The sequence below is a fragment of the Felis catus genome, chromosome B3, assembly GCF_018350175.1.
Source record: "Felis catus isolate Fca126 chromosome B3, F.catus_Fca126_mat1.0, whole genome shotgun sequence".
NCBI classification, from domain to species: Eukaryota; Metazoa; Chordata; class Mammalia; order Carnivora; family Felidae; genus Felis; species Felis catus.
This window is the reverse complement of record NC_058373.1, coordinates 126,321,071-126,345,816: the sequence shown is the minus strand read 5'-3', so window position 1 is coordinate 126,345,816 and position 24,746 is coordinate 126,321,071. Positions and strand designations below refer to the sequence as shown.

The window sequence follows — 24,746 nt, the reverse complement described above, 5'->3', positions numbered from 1 at the left end:
GCTTTCAGGTGACACATGTGTAAACATTGAGACTGCTTTGAATGTGCAACAATTTTCACGGGGTCTGTGGGGGGGGGTGCATCTGGAGGTGTTTTGTTGCAACCATAGCAGAAATGGCTTAAGGATCACAATCTACTGATAACTAGTCACGGACTAGATATATCTGAGGAATTTTTTAAGGCACTTTAACAGTTCCAAGCTCTGGTAAAATATCAATAAGAAGTCATCATTTAGACAAATAAAAGCCATACAGTCTCAAGTTGGCTGAAATTGGAAAAGTAGGGTTTACTGAGTTTGACTTATTAAGATCACGTTTATTTCTTCATGATGTTATAACCATAATCATATGCCAAGACTTATGCTGACTAATGTCATTTAATGTCATATCTTAAATCTTAGGGTATAAAATTTTATCTTCAATTTTAACATATTTTTAAATACTTTATTTAAACCTCATGAAGTCATTATCCCTATTTTATCCCCATTTTATAGTGTCACTCTGGCTAAGTGAATTGGCAAGGAATACACAGCCAGTAAGTGGCAGAACAAAATTCAAAGCCAAGCTTCTCAAACCTAAATTGTGTCCCATTTTTATCATGTAGGCAATTTCTACTTTATGCCAAAGTGCTTATCTTCCTGATCTACTCTTTGGAGAGGTCAAGCTTCTGATCAAAATAGAAGTTCAACACAATTTATAGGCAAAAAGAACTTCGTGAATCTTTAGGATGTTACTGGAATGTGCTGTTTGAGTGAGATATAAAAGGATGCTTTTCACTCTGTCTCCTCTGCTCATTTTGTCACATGACTCAAAAGAAATTCTTTTGGCCTAAGTCCCAATCTATTCTTTGAAATAAAATGAAATAAAATATGTGTCCCATGCTTTAATTTGGGGGGGTGGGGAGGGGCAGATAATAATATAAGAACATGGAATATAAAGACCAGATGCATGCTTCACTGTTTCAAAAGTTCAATTGGTCTCTTAGCTACTGTCCTCATCACACTGAAATGCCTTCTACAGAGATGGATGTTTCATCCTGAAGTCATCTATTGCTGGCTATGGCTGATCGTTATGATTCCCCTGGGTAAAATGCATTCTCAAAGTGCATCTTGCCTTCTAATTCCTCCTAGCAAATGTGTAAGTGGGTAGTTTGATCTGACCACTTGCCCCTAGAGTGTGATCATATTCTACAATCTCTGAGCCCCAGGAGAACTCGGGAATCCCAACATTGAAATAGGCATCGAACCAAGGCAAAAAAAACAGCGGAGGTACTAGGGGAAGGAGGCAAGTTGGAAAGGGCCGCTTTATGAGGTGCAGCTCATATCTGAATCTTTTAGTGCTTCACTGGGAATTTAGGTCCATCAGAGCTTCTTCTGCTTACTTCCCATGAGTGCTAAAAGAACAGGAGGGTTGGCCTCTGATACTAAAGGAAACTGGTATCAACATCAAAAAGGATTGAGGCATCAAGAGGGAATGCGATAGTGTGATTCAGTCATAGTTTCAGTTTTTTTTTTTTTTTTTTTTTTTTTTGAGAGAGAGAGAGAGAGAGAGCAGGGAAGGGGCAGAGACAGAGGGAGAGAGAGAGAATCCCAAGCCGGCTCTGTGTTGGCAGCAGGGGCTCTAACCCATGAACTGTGAGAACATGCCTGAGCTGAAACCAAGAATCGGACACAAAACCGAATGAGCCACTCAGCTAGTCCTTCAGTTCTGCCTCAAGTATTTAGTAACTCAAACTGAAAGAGTCTAGAGAATGGATTTCCCTACTTACAGATGAAAGCTATCCTAAGGATGAAAAGATAAACAAAGACATAAGGTGAATTTCTTTTTAAAATTTTTTTTTTACATTTATTTATTTTTGAGAGACAGAGAGAGACAGAGCACAAGTGGGGGAAGGGCAGAGAGAGAAGGAGACACAGAATCTGAAGCAGGCTCCAGGCTCCTAGCTGTCAGCACAGAGCCCGACGCAGGGCTCAAACTCACAAACCGTGAGATCATGACCTGAGCTGAAGTTGGATGCTCAATTGACTGAGCTACCCAGGCGCCCTGACATAAGGTGGATTTCTAATCAAAACCCAGTAGGAGTATATAGGTTCACAAATGAGTGGTAGAAAAGAAGAGTCCACGGCTTCTTTGAAATAGGAACATATTAAAAGTCAGTCATTGATTTTTTTCTTTCCTGCCTAACGGTATCTTCAAAAACCAGTAAATGTTCTTTAACTCCAGTGCTAAGGATTCTTACTAATTCTCAGGACTTCGAAAAAAAAAATTCAACCCAGATCCAAAGGATAATAGACAAATGCCTTGAAATGTAACGTGTTTGGGGGCAACCACTGACAAATCACACTTAATATATTAATCAATAACTGCCACACTAAAGAATGTTGAAGGACACCAGAGCTGGCAAAGGCCTCCAGTCCTGTATGTATAAGCATATTCAATGTGAAAGTGAAAGATTGATGGATATGAATACCATCCAAGAAACTGTGAATACAGACTCTGCTCATCCTGAAGCATTTCTGAAATTCTTAGCAAACGATGATTAAAGAAGCTCCAAAGAAATGTTATTGGTTCCAACCAACACACCCAGTAGGTATCAATGGGACATGAAAATAAATGCAATCTCCTTTCTACTTTAGCAAATCTCCTTTCTAACCACTAGCTTTCTAAATACAGTAAGTCTTAAGTGTTTTTTCCTATCATGGTATTTGTTTTTCAGGTGAATATAGTTTGGGAAGTACAACAGAAGTGTACAAAACTAGAAAAAAGAAGGAACTATATTACTGTCTGAAATGGAATCCATATATTTTATATACATAGAGTTCTGTTTTTCCAACTGATAAGACATTATCAAAGTAAGGTCAAAGGAAAATGTTTTATAGGCACTTCTTTTTAAACTTGCAATTGTTAAAGGAACACTTCTTGTATTTTTTTCCTGTTCTAAGAATAATTCATGCTTAACATTTTTTTTTATTTTAAAACTACTATACAATCTAATGAAACAAATAATATAATCTATAACTGAATCACTTATTGATTACTGTTAGTATTTGTCATATGCCCTTAGAGTGTATTTTTTACATGTATATTTAATTTGTATATTTGTGCTTCATCAGCTTGGAGGTACACAATCCTTTTAACATGATGAAATTACCCAGCCACCCTACCTAGAGATTTGAGACCCATTCTAGATTCTTCACTTTTCCTTATACACCACTCGCATTCACCAAATACTGCAGATTGTATTGCTTTCAGTCTATTATATCTCATTTTTTCCCTTCTCTAGCCACAATGCCACTGCCTTAACTTGATGTGCTTCATCACTCATCTTGGCTATGGACCTAAACCTGATTTATATCACTACTCTTAGTTTTACATTTCAACTGATCTTTCACATTACTTACCAAATTATTATTTTTAGTGCATCTAGGATTGTGTTATTTTTCTGCTTGAAAATATTTCAATGATTTTCTATTCTCCTGAAAAATATCAAACTCCTTAACTTGGTATATAAAGTCATCCATCCTCTAGTGCCATCTTAACCACTCTTTACTCTGGCTGTATTTATTCACTAACCTCTCCTTCCCTTGATGTTCCAATTATTCTCGATTGCTTCCATGGCTCCAAACCACCAGAGTAATCAATGCCTTGCCCAATGCTTTTGATCACTCTATTCCTCAATCAAGAATCATCATCATTTCCCTTCTGAAAACCTGACTTGCTCTCCCATCACCTTCCAAGTAGAAGAATCACACTCTCCTTTATGCCTCATGGTATATGATACTTCCATCTATATAACTCTACCTTCACCATTTCCATGTTTTACTCCTCCTACTAATGGCACTTTTAATGTTAAAAACCTTGTCTTACTCATCTTAGTGTCCCCAGGACAAAAGAAATGTTCAAAATTATTAAAACAAATTAATGAACAATAGAAATCAGTAGTGCTCTGATTTGTTGGTAAATGTCAATCAAAAACTTAGGTTGAATATCATTTGAACTCACATACGTTCTTCCAGTTCCTATGCCACATTCACTCTACGTTTATCCATTTTTGACTTTGTTGAACAACCACAAATGAAGGACAAATTCAGCCTATTTAAAATCCTCATGGAATGACAATTCATAAAATGCTATAAAGAGATGAAACTCAGCAAACACCACAAAGCCATTATGAGAAAATTGTCATGCACTAAATCTGCTCAGGACTGCGGGGCGCTTAGCTGATAGTCACATTTGTTTTGGGATGTTTGCCTAGAAATGTTCTTTTAATAAATGTACTAAATAAGATGCATAATTTAGTTCCTTTTCTGTAGCTGGCTGGCCAGCTGCCAGATCTAAGCTCCTGCTCCGCCTCTCTCTTTCTATCCTCCTTTGATGTCTCACCATCTCTTTCTTGGGTTTGATTCAGCACCAAGGTTACCTGCTGGCCTAGTACAAACAATCTCATTAAAAAGCCATCACAGTTGTGTCTGATGGCTTCATTTCTTCCCCAATGGCTCAATTTATATCTTCCTTTGGAACAAGTAGAGAGCAGGTTGTCTCCAGGATGACTTCATTCAGCCATACTACATGCACACTGACAGTAAGACAAAAGAGAACTCTTGCCTTTACTGGGTAGATGAAAAAAAGATTTCCTAGTCTTACTCTACTTATCACCATAGGGTTTGTCAAGGTTCTACTTTCCTGTGGAGGCTATCATGGTCAGTGTTCAAGGATGTTTTTCTTATTCCTATGCAGCCTCAAGTAAAACTCAACAAGCTGAGAATCAGAAGACCTTGGTTCAAGACAGACCACTGGAAAGCAATTCACTGTATGGTGACTAGCATAACCTCATTGACCTTAATACTTTCATTTCTGCACCTTTTTAAAAAATTTTTCACAAAAGCTTTACTTATAGTAGTTCAAAACAAGAAAGAACCCAATTATCCATCAACAGAATGGCTACACTGTTGTGTATTCATAGAATGGACTCCTATACAGCATGAAAAAAATGAACTTCTGAGACACACAAAAACATGGATGAATCTCATAGACATAATATTGAGCTAACGAGAGTATGATTCCATTTTTATAAAATTCAAGAGCAAGAAAAACTAATCTATGGTGATAGAGGTCAAAATAGTGTTTACTTCTAGGGGATACTGACTAGGAAGGGGAATAAGGGAAATTTCTGGAAGCTGGCAATATTCTGTATCTTAATCTGGAGGGTGACTGCCCATATGTACACACATATGTAAGGTTTCATCAAACTGTACTCTAAACACTGGAGCATATTACTAAATGTATCTCAGAAAGTTAGGAGCAAAGTGGTATTTCAAATACACAATTTCTGGATATGGCTAACAAACAGGTATGCTTTCTCACCCACATCCATTCTTCTCCCTTAGTCTGGAAGAAGCTCCATAACTTTCTTCTTTTCACTTTCAGTCAGTGTGCTTCACATGGTGCTTACTCTTTCCTAGGCCACAAATCAGAGCACGATTTTCCTAGTTGCGGTAATTGGTTTAGGAATTGGAACAGGGCCAACCTGGCTAATGAGTCAATCCCAGAATTTTTTTTTTTAATGTTCATTTATTTATTTTTGAGAGAAAGGAAAAGAGAGAGCACAAACAGGGTAGGGGCAGAGAGAGAGGGAGAGAGAGAATCCCAAGCTGACAGTGAAGAGCCTGATGTGGGGCTTGAACTCACGAACAGTGGGATCATGACCTGAGCTGAGATCAAGAGTTGGACGCTTAACCAACTGAGTCATCAAGGTGCCCCAGTCCCAGAATTTTTTGTTGGAACTAGTAGAAAAAGATATTCTGTCCATTGTAGTTGCCTATTCATCAGGATATAAGCCTGGAGCTGCCAGAGGCCATCTTGCTACCTTCTGGAGACAGTCTTGCTGAGAAACAGGCTACACAGGAAAGCAGACTGAGATTAAATTCCTTCTGATGACACTGTGTCAGAATCTGGATCTAGCCATCCCTGCACCAAAATTTTTCAGTAGATATATCAATACATTTTCTGTTTTAGCTAACCAGTTTGATTTCAGTTTGTTATAGTTGTAACTGGAGTCTAATACACTAGGAATCTTGGGTAAAATTATCAGACTATGGGGGTGGGGCTTGGAGTATAAAATAACCATTGAGCCTCATCTGATCTATTTTGTGACCACTAGTTCTGTGAGACCATGGCCCTGCCAGAAGGAGGGTGAGGCAGGTCGAGGGGTCATGTGGGAAGGATTTTGGTCCTTGTTTGGAAAGGGTTCTGGACTAGGAATCTAGGGAACTGGATTCCATGCTCCATTTTGTAGCTTATTGGTGTCAAGACCTTGTGCAAAATACTACACCTCTTTGAACCTTTTGTACAAAATGGAATATCATTACCTAGCTCAAAAGGCTGTTATGCAGATAAAATTCAAGCTTCCCAACTTCTCCAGCTTGTTCATACCCTGAGCTGAGTTAGTGCTTACATCTTTGGCATTCCTGCTGTGCCCTGTATAACCCTCTGACCACTGCCATAATGATCTTTAACAGTGTATGAGCTCCCCAAGGGAAAGAAAGCATTCATCTCTGTGCCCTCTTGCCAACAAGGACTTCTAGTAGGGACTCTAAATTCAAACTAAGAGGTCTTATAGGCCAAGCACCCTTGATATGGCAGACCACCCACCCTTCTGCCCTTCATTTCCTTGCCTAATAAATGAGGCTGATGCTGACATCCTGAACAGTTTGCTGAGTGAAGAATAGGAGCTGAGGCTGCCTGGGTACCTTCCTCAAATCTGGCTGTCCAAAACAAAGGTTAGACAAAGGGCCCCTGAAGCCATCAGACTCATTCCTTCCCTAGCTCATTTATGGGTCATAGAAAAGCTTTCTGCAAGAGTCTCTAGGCTTATAAGTCTATGGAACACACCTAGTTGTATGTAAGAGCTATGTGGGAAAAGGCCATCTTTCCTTACACACCCTCATTCATTCATTCACTCATTTATTCATTCATTCAACAAATACTTCATGACACACCCCTCCACATTAGAGAAGTGGAGATGAAAGAAACTAGGTCTCTGCCCTGAAGGGACTAGCCCGGAGAGATCCATATTGGACACAGCCTCCATTTTGGCTTCCCTGTCTATCTCTTGTCCTATTCCCATGCATTCATTCTCCACCTAACAGCCAGAATGATTGTGTCAAATAAAGTAGATTATTAGCTTAAACCTTATGAAGACCTCCATAAGGCCCTCCATGACAGGAGGAAGTGGGCGAGTTGATGAGGTTCTATTAAGTTTAGGGCACGTAGGCAGGCTTCCACAAGATTGACAAGTGATTTAGATGTTTATCTCTGTATCATCTCCTAACATCAGTATTTAAAGCCTTGGTAACCTAACAGGGATGAGGGTGAGGGTCAAGGCACACATACTAGATCCAATGGCAATATAGCCCCAAATCCCAGTCTGGCCTCTGGGACGAATTCTTTATTTAGATGCTTCAGTGACCAAGAGACAGAGCATGAGCACATGCACACACACCCATGCACGATAAATAATGGCATTTCACAGACAAAGGGAAAGGCAGTGCGGGGGAAGAGGCTCCAAGAGAGGGTAAGGGCTTCTTTGACTCAACGAAGAGGGGCCTATGATGGTGGCACTCCTTGGAATTCTTGTGTGAAAGCTATGAGGAAATATCCACTCCCAGTAAAGTCCCAGGGCACAAAACACAGCAGAGGTAAAGAAATCTAGGTTTGAGACCTGGGGAATATCTGTTTCTTTGCTGTATAAAACTACACCAGCTCTCCTTTCTTTCCTTGGGGGCCCTATCTTGTTCCCTGGGACCCAGGAATCTCCTGGTGGATGATGGGAGAGGGCTAACACCACAGCAACCTGGACAGGTGGTCTGCTGCACAAGGAAGAAGGGCCAGTGGAGCCAAAGAGCAGCAATGAACCTCTGAGCTGGCATCAGGCAGTTTGCCTTTAAGGGCACAGAACCATGAAGGGAACTTGCATGTGGGGACTTTCCCACATGACCCTGGGACAAATGATGGAGGAGAAGAAAGGCTTCCATTGGAGCTTTCCATGATGTCACTAGTCTCCAGCTCCAGCTTTGCCCCAGCCTCTGCAGATCCTTAGCACCATTCAGGAACTGTGGAGAAGAGGCAGGAAGGGTAGCATTGTTCTTCCAGGACTATGTCACTGCTCCAGGAGGAAACTTCACAGTGGGCAGAAAGCTATACAACTGGCCAGCATCTGGTCCCAGGCTCAGGAAAGCGTGCCCATTTTAGGGAAATGGGGAGTGTCATAGTAGCTCCAAGCTTCTAAGCTTCTATGGGGCAGCCACTTCCTTCTTTCCTTTCTCATCTAGGCCAAGGTCTGGTGTGAAAGCTCCAGATTTCACTGGATCTGCCTAGAGTGCAGGGAGAACTCAGTTCTTTAACTGCAGACTGGTTCAAAACTGACCTGCAAAGGAAAGACAGGCCTGGGTCTCAAGACATATGGCCCAAAAGGGCTAGGGTATGGGGAAAGCCATCCTCCAGTTCTTGAACCTCCAGAACCATCCTGTGAGTTCCCAAGTCTTCTTAAGGTCCACCTCTTTCCCTTTTCCTGCCCTATAGAGCCCATTCCAAAGGGGAAGAGAAAGGGTGAATTTGCCTGGACCAATCAGAGGCTATCTGTGGCTTACTCCTGCCTTAGGCCCATGAATTCTCCAGGTATAAGAAAGGAGGAAGAGAAGCCAAGGGCTGACCATGGTCATGGGAAGCTGACTCATGGCTGATTTAACCTGGGGTGCCCACTGGTGCACTATCTTATACATCTTGCAGCTGATGAGACAGTGACAGCAGGGTCTGCCAGCCGCTCCTAGTGTGCCATGAGTTTGAACCTGGTTTCCTTTTTCCTGTGTTTCTTGCCCACATAACATCCTCAAGCCATGACAAGGTCATTGAATGTCTCATGGCAGAAGCTGCAGAACTTGTCTGGGTCTATTATGTCTCTATTCTGAGGCAAGGTTTCCACCTTAGTGGATTGCTGCTTCAACTTTCAGTTCTTTGGGTGTCTTCCCCAGCTGTCTTGGGCCAGAAGAGGGGAGGAAAAGGTCATGTGACAAATGGGGCAGCACTGGTTCTTGTCTTTGCTTCTGCTGTTTTTCTGATCTGAGCCAAGCTTCTTTGTTTCCCCCTTTAATGTCTGCATTCCATGGACTGCTAGGTGTCACTTCACTTTGTTGGCATGTTTTTTGCCCTAATAGTGTGTCAGCTTGTGGGACTCAGAAATGAGTGAGGCACAGCAAACCTTACATTGGGTATTGATAAAGAGACACTGGTTCTTCTGGATCATGTGCTCCAATTCCTCCCTCCCCACTGGTTGGGCCCAGGACACTGCTTCCCACAGGAAGCACGTCCTCTAGCAGTCTAGGTGCACCCCGTCCTGTTCTGTCCTTCTTGATGCTAGGGAGCTGTCATATTGCCTGGCCCCTCCACTGTCCTTAACCTCCACATTGCCCAACGTGGGACACTCCATCTTTCCCACAAGCTCTAACCTGCTGACGGCCACTCATAAACCTTGGTTTCTACTGTTGTATCTTTAAAAAAAAACAGATAAGGAGCTCCTGGGTGGCTTAGTCAGTTAAGCACCAAGTCTTATGTCTGCTCACGTCATGATCTCCCGGTTCATGAGATACAGCCCCACATCCAGCTCTGTGCTGACAGTGTGGAGCCTGCTGAGGATTCTCTGTCTCCCTCTCTCTCTGCCCCTCCCTCCCTCTTTCTGTCTCTCTCTCTGTCTCAAAAATAAATAAATAAACATTAAAAAACACAAATAATATATAATAAGCACTGCCAACCCTTTCTGAGTGCTTAACCACCCCCACCCCCAAAGCGCACACAGTCATTTGACCTTCTTACGAGATCCATATGTCAGAATAGTCTTAATATTGTTATTCTCCTTTCTAGTTGAGGATGTGCATTTTCTTTGAATTTAGTAACCATGAGACTCTCCTATCCTTTCATCCTGTATAACCCATTAAAATCCATTTCCCATAAAAATTAAAATATGGGCTTGGAATGGTAGTCATAGTCCAAGTCTGGGATAACTTCTGGGGAATAATTCTTCACAGCTCTGCCAACCCAATCTCATATTTGGTTAACAGAATGGGGTTCAAGAGTCCAGAAATCTGTGAAGGCTGGCTAAAATAATGATATAAGGTAAAAATCAGCTTCATTTTTAATAAAAGCCAATATTAAAACTTGTTACTTATGATAAAAACGCATTATCTGCTTTAGATCATTTAATCTTTAGAGCAATCCTGTGAAGAAAACTCTATTATTAGTTTTCAGCATCTTGCAGTTGGTGAAACTATATCATAGTAACTGTGGGATCTTGGCCATGTTACTTTGCCTCTTCAAGTTCCAGAGGTAGGATCCAAGCCTAGGTTTGTCTTCCTCAAAGCCCATAACTCTTAACCACGGCAACTTCTCTTATCCACACCTAAGCCACATCTGGCTTTAACAACCAGGAGTATAAAGATAAAGACAGATGCTAGCCTCAGAAACTGATCTGTAATGAATGGCATCAATCAGTGCCTATTAGAGTATTTGTTTCCCTTATGTTTTTCTAGGACTGCGAATCTTTACATCCATCTCTCCTTACTGGATTGCAACTCACCCTTGGCTTGCCATGATTTCTTTTCCAGCTGCTAACCTTGTGCACCATGGCACTGAACGCTGTCTGGCTGTCCCATGGAGAGGAGGCTGTGCAGAGCATGGCATCTGACAAAACGCAGGTCATTTTTCTGAATGAGCATTATTCATTTCTGTCGGTTAAATTCAGAGGTAGCAGCCTGCATGTCTCCCACCGGGCTGCTAAGAGGAACTGCAGAGCATGAAGAGACGTTTTGAAAATCAAAATACTATGCTGCATTCTCCCATGTTGAGAAGGGCATGTCAATTCATCTCAGCGAGACCTCATGGGGCAGAAGTTTTGTAAACACACTACAGTGGCCCTTGGGTCCTAATTTAAAATATTTCTGTTCTACTTTATTCCAGGCACTTGCTTTTTTGTCCCTGAACCAAACCCATAGTTTGTATTCCGTAGGAAAGGGAGGGAGAGCATGGCCATTTTATGTTTATTCTTCCTTGAGCTATAGACTCAACCTTAAAGGCTCTTCAAATTGGAGAAGGGTCAGGGTAAAGGAGAATTCTCCAAAATATGATCGTTTCTATTTATAAATTATTGCTGTGTTACTCTTAAATCTATTTGTGTCCCTTGCACTTCCATATGAATTCCAAGGTTAGCTTTTCAAATTCTGCAAAAAACAGTGCTTTTAATCTGTAGATCAATTTGGGGAATACTGTCATCTTTTAAGATCTTATCTTCTACTTCATGAATATGGAATGTGTTTCCATCCATTTGTTTCTTTTTAAATGTAATTCAATAATGTTTTATGGAGGCACGTGGGTGCTCAGTTGGTTAAGCATCCAACTCTTGATCTCCGTTCAGGTCATGATCTCATGGTTTGTGAGATCGAACCCTGAGTTGGGCTCCGTGCTGACAGTGCAGAGCCTGCTTAGAATCCTCTTTCTCCCTCTCTCTCTGGGCCCCACCCCTTTCTCTCTCTCTTTCTCTCTCTCAAAATGAATAAATAAATTTAAAAATGTTTTATTGATTTTAATGTAAAAGTTCTACACACTTCTGTTTAATTTATCGAATTTGATGCTGTTATAAATAGAATTGTTTTCTTAGTTTCATTTTCAGAATGTTCATGGCTAGTGTATAGAACTACTATATATATTTGTATATTGATCTTGTATCCTGAAACCTTGGTGAATTTTTTATTAATTCTGGTAATTTTTCATGGATTCTTGACTTTCTATATACAAAATCATCTTTTGATAATAGAGGTAATTTTAACTTCTTCATTTCCAATCTAGATGTCTTTTCTTTTTCTTTTCTTTTTTTTTCTTTTCTTTCTTTTCTTTCTTTCTTCTTTCTTTCTTTCTTTCTTTACCTAATTAGCATCTGATATATAGTTTCAATTCTCCATTTCCAATCTGTATGTCATTTATTTCTTTCTCTTGTCTAATTGCCCTGGTTAGAATATCCAGTGGAATGTTAAATACAAGTAGTGAGAGCAGGCATCTTGTCTTGTTTCTGTTCTTGGGCAGAGAAAATAGTCTTTCACCATTAAGTATGATGTTAGCTATGGGTTTTCCTGCAAGTTATCTTCTACTATTAGGTCACTGGGTGTTTTATTTCATGCAAGATTGTTTGATTTTGTCAAATCATTTTTCTGTATCCAGTAAGATTACCATGGAGTTTGTGTCCTTTACTCAATTAATACAGTATATTATGCTGACTGGTTTTTCACATGTTAAAACAATCTAGCATCCCTTGGATAAATTCCACTTGGTCATTGTATATAATCCTTTTTGTATGTTGCAGGACTCAGTTTACTACATTTTGTTGAGGATACTGTGTTGATATTTGTAAAGGACATTGGTCTTTAGTTTTCTTCTTCCTGTAATGTCTGTGGTATGGGTATCAAAGTAACTGTTCTCCAATATTTTTTGGAAGAGTTTATGAAGGATTGCCATTATTTGTTCTTTAAATATTTTACAGAATTCATCATTGAATTCTAGACTTTTTCTGGTAGGAATGTGTTAATGTACTAATTATTAAATTTGTTTTAGTGCTTTTCAGATTTTCTATTTCTTCTTAAGTTTTAGTAATTTGTGTTCTTCTGGGGTTTTGTTCCTTCATCTAAATTAACTAACTTGTTGGTATCCATTTGTTCATAGTGTTCTCTGAGAATTATATTTATTTCTGTAAGGTCAATAATGATGTTTTCTTTTTAATTCCTGATTTTAGTAACTTGAATCTTCTGCAGTTTTTTTCATGGTCAATCTAGGCTTGCCAATTTTGTTTATCTTTTTAAAGAAACACATTTGTGTTTTGTTGACTTTTTTCTCTTCTCTACTTCATTTATTTCCACTCTAACTTTATTATTTCTTTCATTCTTTTTTCTTTGGGTTTAGCTTCTATTTTTTCTAGTTTCTTGACATTATGCCATTGATTTGAGTATAACTTTTTAATGTAAGCATTACAGCTATAAATCTCCCTCTGAGTGTTGTTTTAGCTGCATTGCATAAATTTTGAGATCTTGTATTATCATTTTCTTTCATCTCAAAGTATTTTCTGTTTACTCTTTACCTACATTTCTCTTTTCACCCATTGTTATTTACGTTATTTAGAAGTGTGTTAATTTCTACACACTTGTGAATTTAAAAAATATTTTTATTTTTAATTTTTAAATTCAGCCCACTGTGGTCAGAGAACACACTCTGTATGATTTCATAACTTGTAAATTTATTCTGGCTTGCTCTTTGGCATAATATATGGTTTACCCTGGAGAATATTCCATGTGCACTTGAGAAGAATGTGTATTCTGTTGTTGGATGGAGTGTTCTATGTATGTCTGTTAAATCTAATTGTCTTGTAGTGTTGTTCACATCTCGTATTTCCTTGTGGTCGTCTGTCTGGTTATTCTACCAATTGTTGGGAATAGGATATTGAATTCTACAACTATTATTGTTGAATTGTCTATTTTCCCTTCAATTTTGTCATTTATTGCTTCATGTATTCTGGGGCTTCATTGTTAGGTGCATATATATTTATGATATGTCTCCCTGATGGATTTACCCTTTTGTCATTATAAATGTCATTTTTTATCTCCAAGAATAATTTTTACCTTAAAGTCTTTTTAATCTAATATTAGTAAGCCACTTTTGTTCTATTTTGTTTACTACTTGTGTAGTATATATTTTTCCATCCTTGTATTTTCAGTCTCTTTTTGTACTCAAACTTAAAGTGTGAATTTATAGACAGCATATTGTTGAGCCATGTTTGTTTTAATGCAATTCCATCAACTTCTGCATTTGGTTTCTCATTCCCCAGATTTTCTTTTAAAGATTTTGCTCATTTTAATTGCCTCAATTACCTTGGCCACTTCAGGCATCTACATACAGTATTAAACATTTGCCACTGATTGTGTGTGTGTGTGTGTGTGTGTGTGTGTGTGTGTGTATCAAATGTCCTGGGGATAGAACTTTCCTCATTGAATGAGCTCTGAGTCAGGTTGATAAAGACAGACTCCGCAAATAAAGATAAGACCAGGAAACTGCCAAACAGATCAAGTGGTAACAATTCTCTGAGGATGAAGCTTTTTGAGGGGCTCCAAATCCATTCTGCTCCCTCCAGTGACTATTAAGCTGCTGATTTTCATTTCTAGTATGGTTCTGAAGGTGCCATATTCAAGACCATGATGGGGTAACTTTTACTTCTAACTCACTTCTTTTCTGGGGAAGACATGATCAACACTCATCCAGGCTGCTATTTAGTGACATACACTCTTACAGTCTGCAAGTTCCAAATAAGGAATAATGGCTACTTTGGTTTGTGTTTTTAAGTTAAGGACTTGGATGTGATTTAATTGTTTGTCCTTAAAGAAATAAAACTTTTCTGTGGATTAAGAAGAAAGAAAGAAGGAAAGAAGGAGAAAGAGAAAGAAAGAAAGAAAGAAAGAAAGAAAGAAAGAAAGAAAGAAAGAGAAAGAAAGAAAGAAGAAAGAGAAAAAGATTACCTGAAAAAATCTACTTGTTTATATATCATGTTCACTCACGTTCCCATGAAAGGGTCTTTGCTATCTTCAGACAAGTTAGATTTGCTAAATTCATTTTTTTCTATAAGCTATATAAACTGTTTATAAATTCTTGTCCAGAGGCTTAATAACATGTGCTCTAATTATTATGTGACTAATGCACCTTATTAAGACTTTTAACTGGTTTTTCTGAATGTCCAGTGCCTAAAAGTGAAGAAATAACACTATAGCCCAGAAAATTGTATCTGTTATGCTCTCTTTTTAAAAATGAATAACTATCAATTAGTCTATTTTAAAGTGCAGTTCTTTGTACATCTATACTTCCAATTTCATTGCTAAATGACCTATTATCACTTGAAGTTAAGAACTTTGAGGAATGGTGTTGTGATAGCATATTAAAAACACAACTATTATGTTAAAAATAACTCAGCTTTTCCTAAGTAACCTTAAATGTAAAAGTTAAAGAAAATATATGGGTGCTTATTTTTAGTTGTTACCTATACAAGGTACATAACTTCTACCACACACAGTAATAGAATCTATGACTTTTAGTAGTGCATATGGCCATGTAAAATAGAACTAAATTTTCCAGCTTTCCTTGCAGCTAATGACTTTGTGAAAAGATCTGAGCAAGAACTTATAAATGGAAGTCATATGTGTAATTTCTTGGTAATAACTTTACTGAAATGTGAAAGGAGGGTTACCATAATCATCCTCACTCTTTCCCACTGGATAGAATATAATATAAATCCTGGAATTCTTAAAGACAAATGGATCTTTAGACAACCTTGGAAATATAAAGCACACATGCTTCAGAGCCACAGAAGCCCAGATCCCTGACACATGAAGCCACAATGATCACTCCCACCCAGCTGCCCATCTCAAGACTTTCACAGACAAATAAATGTCTTCCTTATTTGAGGCTTTGAGTTATTATTATTTGAGGTTTGAGTCACCCCCAGCTGAATCTAATCTTACCTCATAGAGCAGTTTTCAAGGCTTAAAACTTAACTTTCCTGAGCTAGTGAAGCCATTAAATACATCATAGAAATTCAATTAAGTTACTCATTGATGATCAGTACTGCTTAATCAGAACGTGCTTGGATGAATTCCCTCTGCAATATGATAAAATGGATATTCTGAGACGGAACTGTTTCTCCAAACACCAATGTACACACACACTCGTACCAGTTAATTTCTTATAAAATTGAAACTGACCTTCTTTTTGCCTTCACAATTTTTGCAAGGTTGTGAATATTCATGCATAAAGAATTTGTGTCTTTTTTGCCTGGTAATATTGTTTACCTCTGTTACATATTATTTTTTCATTATAGAACCTACCAATCACAGTCTCTTGAAAAGTCTGATTTCCCTAGACAGAATTTGTACCACATATTTTCATTTCCATAGTATTTTATAGCAGACTTCTATAATGGTGTTCAATACATTATTATTATATTTGGTGTTTATGCAGTTGTCTTGTTTACTCTGCTGTAAACATCTCAAAAGAAGTGACAGTGTTCTATTTATCTGTGTTTTCAACATTTCACATAGAGCATATAGCAGACTCTAACAGCTTTCTATTGCTTTGTAACTGGTTACCACAATCTTAGGGGCTTAAAACAATACCCACTTGTTGTCTTGTACTTTTTGTGGGTCACAAATTCAGGTGGGTCTCACTAGGCTCTTTGTTTATGGTCTCACAGGCCAAAATCAAGGTGTGAGTCAGGCCAAGCCCTGACACCCAGGATCTTGGGAGGAATCTTCTTCTAAGCTCATTGAGGTTGTTGTCAGCAACGTTGCATCAGTAGGACTGATGGGTCTTCATTTTCTTGCTGCCTATCAGCAGGGAGTCACTTTGAGCTTCTATAGGTCCCCTACATATTTTGTCATGTGGGCCCCTTTTATGCACAAGCTAGCTATGATATACAGAATCCTATGCTTTGAATCTCTCTGTCTTCCCTTTCTATCACCTGCTAAAAACAAAATCTCTACATTTTAAAGGCTCATGTAACTAAATCAGGCCTACCCAGATATCTCCCTTGTGCCATATGACTTAAAATAATCTTTGGAGTGATAATATCATTTTCATGGATTCCACTCGCACTCAAAAGGGAGGTGATTATACAGATGGAGAGGCTCTTGAGGGTTGTTCTTGCCCATCAGGTATACATAATAAATGTATCTAATAAGAAAATTATCCTTAGTATGTTGAATTTTATTAGCGTGTAGATATTTAAAATATAAATGTTTCAAACTTTGTTTTAATTTTTCATTCCCAAATAGCCATAAGCACATGGGCATCATTTCATCTTATAGTATGATCAGTAATTATCACAGCCTTGGGAGTTTAGGTGACATAACATTATTAATTGGATCAAGAAAAAAGTAAAAAGAAAACAAGAGTAAGAAGAAACAAAGCTAAGAATAAAGCATATAAAGTCCTATCAATTCATTTCCTAGGGCAATAAATGCTTAGTCACTGCATTTGAAAATAACCAAAGGGCTACATTTCTAGAACAATTAAGACCTCCTCCAAAGAGACCTCTGTCTTTGCCTCTATGAAGAACAGTTGGCACTTTTTCCTTAAAAGCAATAAACAAATCAACAAACAACAATGACAAAATTGTATATAAAGAAAAAATTCAAAACAGTGAATAGTGGTGGTGAATTATATAAGTGAAGTATGAAAGTATGACTGGGGAAAGTAATTCGGATATGTCAAGACTATATTTGCATCAGAATGCAATGGCATCTTGCAATATAAGAGCATAACTGCTATGCTGGGTATATGTATGTCCAGAGTGAAAGAAACAAAGGCTAAGTGAACTTGGACTTCTTTGTGTTGAGGTCTATCTAATTCTCTGCCCCACACTTTCATTTCCATCTACAGTTCTGCACAGATGGACTTTTTGGCTTTGCTCTACTTTCCTGACACTGTCAGGTATGGAATAGGTGCTATTTAAAAATAGGACTCCACCAATCCAGAGCCTGGAACCTCTAAAGTTCCATTCCATCTCTAAAACAAAGTTCTAGTCACAATGAACCTGGTACTTGTTACTGTACTTGGTACGAAGTACCTGGTACATACTTGGTAATACCCTGGTCCAGAGCCCAGGGACCGATTACATGTGGAAAGAACTCACCCAAGTCATCACCCCCATTCCTGATTCTATAGGATCTGTTTCCCATGTCTGCACACTGCCCACCTTGCAGGACTCTGCTGAGATGACTCATTCTGGTATAATCAACATTATACCTCTGCCCTCTGGACATTGTGCCTGACAGTAGGTTGTCCTGCCCTTAATGACAATTTTCTGCCAATTCCAAACACCTTCCTCCTTTTATTTCAACCTCTTTTTTTGTTTGTTTGTTTTTGTTTTTTTAAATAATACTCAAGTCTCAGAATATTACACTTGTTTTTTAGGTACAAAATAGTATAGGTAATGCCACAAGTCATACAATCTTTCAAGAATTTCTCCAGGTAAATTCATTTATGGGATATTTGTATATAGTCTTCTCCCTCTTCCAGAAACAAAATCTTTAAAAGATGGGAGAAAAACTATCTCATGCAACAATATTAAGAATTTTACTAAGGGGCGCCTAAGTGGCTCAGTCAGGTAAGCTTCTGACTCGATTTCAGCTCAGGTCATGATCTCATAAACTATGATATCGAACCCCGTGTGGGACTCCCTCTGGCAGTACGGAGCTTGCTTGAGATTCTCTTTCTTCCTCTCTCTATGCTCCTCCTCCCCATTCTCTCTCTCTTTCAAAATAAGTAAATAAACTTAAAGAATTTTACCTAAAATATAAGCTATATACAATCTATACACACATATATAAAACATTGAAATGTGTACTTTAAATATCTATAAAATCCATTTGCCTTACCCACAAGAGCAACTTGAATATGTGTGCTGTTTTGTAACAGAATTCCATGAAATGTGTGACTGTTGATCTTACCGATGGCCTATACTGACTCCACCAGGGTATGTAATTCCTTCCCTTCACTAACATGAATGCTACCTGGAATCCTGACAGCCGATAGAACATCTCTCTGAAACACTGCCCCCTGTGCTGATTTTCTGCCACCAGCCCTTTCTTATGTTACAATCAGCTAAGGTTGTCATCTTCCAAGATTACAGGAGTCTGGCCATCATAAGCTGCAGCTCAGTCAGCTTTTGCAATGTTTGCCAATTCCATGGAGAGAAGATTAACTTGTGATTTTGTAGTTGCCACCATTTCCCCTCCTTTTCTGGATTGACCAGAAAGCCATTACATCTTCCCACTCGGATGCTTAGGTTGCCATCCATCCTCCAAAAGTTCCTGTGTTCACTCAGCCCTTCAGTTCCTTTGCGCCCTCTGAGATTGTCTTGTACACTCACCATCTTACATATATAATGTGTATTTTCATTTTGTTTAATGTCTTCTAAGAATAGCCATGCCAAAAAAACTAAACAAAGCAAAAACAAACAGATGGCTTACAAGTCTTGATAGGTCTGGCAGGCATTGTTCCTATGTAAGCCACATATCTGATTTTTTTTTTTTAACATTTATTTATTTTTGGGACAGAGAGAGACAGAGCATGAACGGGGGAGGGGCAGAGAGAGAGGGAGACACAGAATCGGAAACAGGCTCCAGGCTCTGAGCCATCAGCCCAGAGCCTGACGCGGGGCTCGAACTCACGGACCGCGAGATCGTGACCTGGCTGAAGTCGGACGCTTAACCGACTGCGCCACCCAGGCGCCCCACCACATATCTGATTTTTGATCTCAGTTGCTAGTGACTATAACTTGCGATCCTTTAATAGCTTTGCCACAACTTATATACGTCAGAGGTCATGAACCACTGGTTCATGGTTTACAGTGTCCCTTTGTAAATATCCACAGTCATCACTAGAGCCTATCCTAATTATTGTAATGACTTGGAAATAAGAAGTAAAGATGCTCAGCCCTATTAGAAAAGTTTGTCTGGCATCTGGATGAGAATATGCTTCTTGAAATCTTTCCGCCAAAGGCTCCTAATTATTTCCCACTGGAGACAGTCATTTAGAGACTTCTGTAATATTCTCCATTTTCTTTAAGTTTATATTTATTGCTAGTACTTTGATTCTCTTAGGTCACCCTTAAACAATTTTCCTGCCATAATCTTTCTAATCCATTTGAGGATTATAGGATGGCTTTCACTCACTTTAGCCACATGTAATTTCTCCTAGTTCTGTTAGTTATTGCTTTGATAACAATGTTATATCCTAATGTGTGAAAGAAGATCCCTTTAACTCAATCAAAACTTGACTGCATTTATTTTCATATTCCAAATACATTTTTTTTGTTTGGTCTGTAGGGGCCATTTATTTTTGAGACCAGCTAAAGAAATAAAAATTTTCTTATTTGAGTCACATCCAACTAACTAATGGGAATCCAAAGGGGACATGGAGATTTGGCTTCTCCACTTTTCATATTTAGCCTGATTAGGCAGAGTGGAAAATAACTGGCTTGAGAAATATAAAAACATGCGCGGTTGAATGGAGATATTAACTTATTTCATCCATATGGATCAGTTTCCTAGATGGGACTGAAATAAAAACATTTACCAAACAATACGCTCTTATGCATGGGAACAGAAAGAATATTTATTTCTTAGGATCAGGTGTCAAAGTTCAAAAGTGCATAGAGTACTGATAAATCCATAACCTTCCATTTAGCTCAGTTGGAAAAAAATACAGAATGTTCTGATATCAAATATGAACAGAAAAATTGAGAAACTGAGGAAAGTTTTAATAATGTAAGCCTATACCGATTCAAAGAATAGAATCAGCACTTTTAGTGTATATTATGTGATGTGCTCAAGTATAAAACCTATTAAGTCATTCACTTACAAGGGCATCCTAGGGATAACTGTAAAAAAAAAAGCAAATAGCAAATTCTTCATTTTATAAAAAGTATTGTTGCAAAATTAGCAATAAATCCTGAATCAAAAACCCACCTTGGGTTATCAATAGTTGAAAAAGAATTTTAGTTTTCAAAAACCTACAAACTCAGCCTAACCAATATGTATAAATCATTATGTTCTTTTTCTAATTAGAAAATATAAATCCATGAGACTTTGAAATTTAATTGAGATATTCTGGGTAAATTGGCTCAAATTTTTAAAAGCATGTTGGTAAATCTAGGGGTGCCTGGATAGCTCAGTCAGTTAAGCTTGAGTTCGAGCCCCACATCAGGTTGTCTGCTGTCAGCACAGAGCCTGCTTCCCATCCTCTGTCCCCTTCTCTCTGCCCCTTCCTTCCCCCACCTCTTTTTTTTTTTTTTTAAATTTTTTTTTCAACGTTTATTTATTTTTGGGACAGAGAGAGACAGAGCATGAACGGGCAAGGGGCAGAGAGAGAGGGAGACACAGAATCGGAAACAGGCTCCAGGCTCCGAGCCATCAGCCCAGAGCCCGACGCGGGGCTCGAACTCACGGACCGCGAGATCGTGACCTGGCTGAAGTCGGATGCTTAACCGACTGCGCCACCCAGGCGCCCCCCCCCCACCTCTTTTTCAAAAGTAGATAAACACACACACACAAAGAAAGTATGTTGGTCAATCTATGGGAGGGTCTATACATGTATAACACAAGCATGTTGCTTTTTCAATGTAATTTAATGAGAGTTTCTAATTTAAGAAAAAATTCAAAAATAAAAACCTGGACGTGATTAAATAAAAATTGAAAGCAACCAAACTGTATTACACAAAATTTACGTGATTAAGGTTATAATCTTTATGGATATAAGGATGTCTCTGAAACAACCTACTCTCCATTAGAACAAATTCTACCACGTCAAGAGTTTTAGTTTCTAAGCTCACATCAAATTAGAGGTAGCAAACTGAAGTGGCAATGAGGTTGTTAGAGGCAGAACCACTAAATGTAACAATGGCTAAAAAACTGAGAGTTGAAAACTGAGGGAAAGGTCAGAGAAAATAAAAAAGCAAGCTCAGAAACCTCTGCATGCAGTAGTGGCTGAAAAAGATTCTACTGTATGATACTCCCTATCTATGATATCTATAAGTTCTGGACATAATATAAAACATACTTGCCTAGGAGGTACTGGTGAGTGAAGAAACAGACATATTCAGACAGAATCTATAACTGGAGTGTCTGATCTATAAGAAATTAGTTCCTATTTTCATGGCTTTTTATCCTGGAGCCAGTCTTAGTCACTAAAATATCTAGAGCTGTATAGTACTGCAGTGTTTCTGGACGGGGGAAAATAGAAGACTGAATCTGAGAAAACCATGGCCACTAGTCATAGAGAAGGAATACCAGAAGCTAAAGACACTGACAGAAGATTCCCAAATTCTACCTTCCCACCTCTTTGGCTGGTGTCTGAATCACACATCTGTAAAACAGACTAAAAGTAGCTCCAAGACAAAAGATATGAAATGAAATAAAAACTGCCACCTAAGAAAGAAATTTGATGCACTAACCCCAGCCAATTGCCTACTAAAACAAAACAAAAGTTACACAAACTTTCTGGAATTTGAAGAAAGTACTTTCCAACTCATTCAGGATTCCAGCATTACCTTGATACCAAAACAAGGGAAAGAAATTACAAGGAACGAAAAGCATAGGTGCATATCCTACATAAACATAGATGCAAAAATTCTAAACAAAATATTAATCAACTAAAACTGAAAAGGAAAATGATAATTACAGTAGATGCAAAAAAGCATCTGACCAAATCCAATGTATTTCTGATGAAAAGAATCTCAGAAACTAAGAATAAAAGAGAATGCCTTTGTCCAGATAAAAAGCCTATGCCTAACATATTTCAATCTGAATGCTTCTCTTTGAGATCAGAAACAAGTTAAGGATTTCTGCTTTCACTACTTTTATTTAACATTGTACTATAGATTCTAGTCAGTGCAATAGCACAAGAAAAAGAAATAGAAGCTTTTGAGATTATAAAGAAAAAATAATTTAAATTTACTTGCAGATGATATAATTGACTACATAGAAAGTTTTTAAGAAACTACAAAGAAGCTACTAGAAGTAGCAAGCAAATTTAGCAAGGAAACAAGATAAATATACAATATCAACTGTATATCTCTAAACTAGCAGCAAATAATTGCAAAATAAGATTTTAATTTAAAAAAGCAATGATTTAAAATAGCATAAATATAGCAAATACTTAGGGATTTTTCTGACAAAATATATTCAAGATTTGTCCACTAAAAACTATAAAGTAGTGCCGAAAGAAACAAACCCAATAAATAAACATATCTTGTTCTTAGGTCAGGAAACTTAATTTTAGTATGATGTCAGTTCTATCCAAATTATTCTATAGAGTCAATGACAACCTCAGTCAAAACTCCAGTAAGTTCCCTCCCCCATTTTTTTACAGAAATTAAGAAACTAAGTCTAAAGTTCTATTGAAATGCAAAGGATCTAGAATACACAGAGCAACTTTAAAAATAAAAACAAAGTTTGAGAGCTAATACTACCTGAATTTCAGATGTATTATAAAGTTCCAATATCAAGCCAATGTGATATAAGCATTTAATAATAGGGGCCTAGAAATAAATACTCACAAATATTGTCAACTAATTTTTGGCACAAATTCAAAGGCAATTCAGTGGAGATAAAATAGTTTTTTTTTAATATTACTAGAACAATGGATAGCCACATGCAGAAAGAAAGAAAGAAAGAAAGAAAGAAAGAAAGAAAGAAAGGAAGAAAGAAAATAGAAAAAGAACTTTGATTCACACTCCTTATCACACAGAAATATTAACTCAAATGGATCATAAACCTTACTATAAAACCCCAAATTATTAAAATTCTAGAAGCAAATATAACAGAAACTATTATTTAAACTTAATATTACTTAAAGTTATTATTATTTAAATAAATAATATTTAAATAAATATTTAAATTTAAATAAAATTTAAATAAATATTATTTAAATAAATATTTAAATTTAAATAAAATTTAAATAAAATTTATTTAAATAAATATTTAAATTTAAATAAAATTTAAATAAATATTATTTAAATAAATATTTAAATTTAAATAAAATTTAAATAAAATTTATTTAAACTTAATATTATTTAAACTTGAAAAAGTTTAAGCAAACACCTCAACAAGTAAGAAATGACAATGGCAAAGAAGTACATGGAATGATGCTTAGCATCACTGGCCATTACGAAATGGGAAAATGCCAATTAGAACTATGATGAGATACTACTGCAAAAATATTAGAATAGCTAAAATTAGAAAGACTAGCTGTAAAAGCATTGACAATGATGTGTGGTAAATGGATATTCATAACACTAATGGAGTGAATATTAAACGCCACAAGTGAATTGGAAAACATTATGGTAAATTCTTAAAAGGTTAAGCACATGCCTAAAATTCAGTCATTCAATTCTAGGTATTTACCCAAGAAAAAAGAAAAATATATGTACACACAAAGACGTATACCTAATGTTCACACAAGCTTAATTTGTAATAGCCAAAAACTGGAAATAGTTTCTATGAAAGGGTGACTGGGACGGTAAGTTTAACTGAATTGTATCATCAAATGATACAATTTAAAGAAACAGTTTCCATGAAACGGTAGGTGGGCAAATATGATTGTATTGCATCATAGAATGATACAATTTAAAAATAGAATGAACTACTCACATATGTTAGGACAAGCAAAGTTATCAAAATAATTACACTGAGTGAAAGAAGCCAGATTAAAAAGAGTATGTACTTTATGATTCATTTACATAAAACTATAAAATATGCAGAATAATCTACAGTAGAAGAAAGCAGGTTTCATGAGTGTGGGGAAAGGAAGAACAATGGGGGAATTGTAAAGGGGCAAATGGTCACGAGGTAATAATTCTTGGGAGTGATGGATATGTTCAGTACCTTCACTGTGTTATTGGTATGTGTGTGTATGTGTATACTGTATATATACACATATACATATATAAAATGCTCTTTAAATGTAAATAATTTATTGTCAATTATATCTAAATTAAATTGTTTAAAAATATAACATCAAAATTTGTGGAATGCAGCTAATGCAGTGTTTAGAGGGAAACTTATGACTTTCAATTTAGATATTTAAAAAAATATTCTAAATCGATGATCGAAAT

General features: G+C 37.3%; 1 long non-coding RNA gene and 1 pseudogene across 5 annotated transcripts in view; both read right to left on the bottom strand.

Annotated features, from left to right (window-relative positions):
• LOC123386161 overlaps positions 1–24,746 on the bottom strand; it is a 1,074,166-nt gene that overhangs the window by 1,007,723 nt on the left and 41,697 nt on the right. The window lies entirely within an intron of this gene.
• On the bottom strand, positions 3,286–9,595 carry LOC123386160 (annotated as a pseudogene).